The sequence below is a fragment of the Crocodylus porosus genome, unplaced genomic scaffold (assembly GCF_001723895.1).
Source record: "Crocodylus porosus isolate Cpor-Errol unplaced genomic scaffold, CroPor_comp1, whole genome shotgun sequence".
Taxonomy (NCBI): Eukaryota; Metazoa; Chordata; order Crocodylia; family Crocodylidae; genus Crocodylus; species Crocodylus porosus.
Genome location: NW_017728949.1, coordinates 37,668,849 through 37,671,446, shown reverse-complemented (window position 1 = coordinate 37,671,446; position 2,598 = coordinate 37,668,849). Strand labels below are relative to the sequence as shown.

At 40.1% G+C, this 2,598-nt stretch overlaps 1 protein-coding gene across 1 annotated transcript in view; it reads right to left on the bottom strand.

Annotated features, from left to right (window-relative positions):
* CCDC141 (coiled-coil domain containing 141) overlaps positions 1-2,598 on the bottom strand; it is a 165,967-nt gene that overhangs the window by 22,141 nt on the left and 141,228 nt on the right. The window lies entirely within an intron of this gene.

Below are 2,598 nucleotides of genomic sequence, written 5' to 3'. Positions count from 1 at the left end.
ATATATATATATATATATATATATATATATATATATATCAGAGTCACTTTACTTATTTGAATAGTATCTCCAAGGTCAGGGGAACACGCTCAGTATTTAACATGTTTGGGTTTTTCTATCAGGAGTCCATCAGCATTTTCTCAAAAGCCAAGGAGTAATGAATACCTGTTTTGCAGCTACTGTGTGCACAGTAGCTGCCCATCTATTCTTCTTCTTTACTAATGCCAGTCCATCAAGGGACATATTTTTCATTTGCATTTCATCTAGCAGGATAACATTTCCTGCTAGCAAGTGATATCAGTAATGCATAGACAGATGGCATTGATTCAGTCTAATAGAAAGGAAGGGAATTCTACTAGCAACACTGTGATCTCCAATTAGTTTAAGTTGTTCATCTCTCCTAGGTACACAGAATAATAAAATTTATTTTAAACCACCACGGCAATAGTCACAGGTGCAAGAATCTGTGTTTTGCAATAAAAACCCAAAATCGCCTTCAGTATAGAGGAAAAACCCCAGGACCAATGCATGGATGAGTAAGAGTTTATTTTGGTTTACTTTCCTAGCTTATGCCCATACACTAGTGATCATTTATAAGGCCACAGTCCCTCTTCAGAGCAGTATGGGTATGTGAAATGAGATCACCTTGTTTCAAATATGGTGGCTCATGTGTCAAAGGTCTGCAGCTGCTGCCACTTTTCTCTTTTAGCATCAGTGGAAAACCAGCTTAAGCTCAGAACCATACACTGGTCATATCAATGCATACATACAGCTCCTATTGGCATTAGTAACTATATGTTCTTACTAAGGGCAGTATACAGCTCTAAAGGTTTAACAGTAGGGAAATCAAACCATGTTTCAGTTTGTTGCCTGTTTAGTGCGGAATGCAATATGAAATGCTCAGGGAACTTTTCCAGATGACTTCAGCCCACTGGATTAATAGAACTTTGTCACTTTGGGATTTGTCCACAGTGTCACAATCATTATTTAAGCAGCTGTTCCTAACTATAGCTGGCCTGTCATAGGTGGGGAATGATGGTGGAGGAGGGGGATTGTCAGATGCCAATTACCAAGATTTATCACACAAGAAGCACAAAACAACTGATAAAAACAGGGCATAAAAGCTGATTGAACTCCATTTTTATTACCAGGAAAGTTTGAGAAAAACAATTTAAACTCCTGTCAGACATTTCAGGAAGAATTTTAATGTGAAAAACTACCCAACCTTCCTTTTTTTCATTCCTACCTCAAGCCCTTTGTAGCACTAGTAATTGAAACAGGCAGTGAATGTGGGTGGCAGAAAAGACATTTCCAAAGGGACAAAGAGAGAAGAATGAAAAGAAAAGTAAAGCCAGCTGGGAAGTATAAGAGAAAAAAATGGTCAGGTTTTTAGCAATGGGGTATGTAAGGGGCTAAGAGCTGTCCACTCCTACTGACTTCACTGAGAGCTGAGGGTGCTCAGCCCAAACTTTTCAATCTCTCTTCTGTAGGTGTATGAAAGGATTGGGGTGGAGTGTAGAGACTAAGTTCAAGGTGTATTGCCATTAGGATACAGATTCTTTACAGGCATTCACTGATGGTTTGTAAACTTGCTCCTGAATGAGACGGATCAAACTGTGAAAAGAATTCTACCAGTTTTATTTTTATGTATAGTATCTTAACATAGGGCTACATTGTTGGGTTACCGCAAGACCTGGGTAAGGGGCAGCACAGGGTTGCATTGTTCTAGAAGCAGACAAGGGACCATGGGTCTACATTATTGTCACAGATGTGACTGATGTGTAATGTAGACATACTTGAACTAACTGTAAATTGTCTTATGTACTGATACCTACTTTTGAGAAAGTAAATTAGCCTGCTCTGAGCCCCATGCTGCCTTGCCTATGCTGTTACTAGTGGCAGTTTTAAACCCCTGATGAGTTTAAAACTACTATGGTCTCTGTACTACACAGTCAGTTCTCCTGCCACAGTGTTAATCATACCCTCAGGAAATATATCAGGCCCTGGTTTCCTCTTGCTTAGAAGGGACGTAATTGTGCTAGTCCTATACCTGGCGTATCCTACTTCCTACCTTTGAATTAGCTGGAGGAACAAGACAGAGCTCTGCATATTCCTTTTCTCTGTACCCATCTTGAATAGGGAGAAAGGAGAAACGAAGTGCAAGACAGTCAAGGCGCTGCCCTACAGCTACAGGACTACAAGTCCAAGACTTGTTCCAGACTTGTGCTAAAGGCTGCAGCTAGTCCAACCAGTTATAAATATCTTTGTACTTGCTTAAGATGCAAGGGTTGCCCAGTGAAATGCTTTCACCATCATTCCCTTGTATGCTGTTGTCCTAACCATGCTTGTCTCGTGCTGCTCTGAGAGAGTAGTAATGACCCTGCATGGGCTGTTCTCCTTCCAGGGCAGAGACTGGTGAGGTAGGCCAGAGGTGAAATAAAGATGCTCAAAGGCCTTTTAGAGGTATTCTTTGTAACTATTTTATATTATTTAGCATATATTTTATATTATTTTCCCTTTTCTGTATAACTGCCGCGCGGCACTCTCACATTTATGTAACCTTGAAGTCTTGACTGTTAATCAAAATGAACGCTTTGT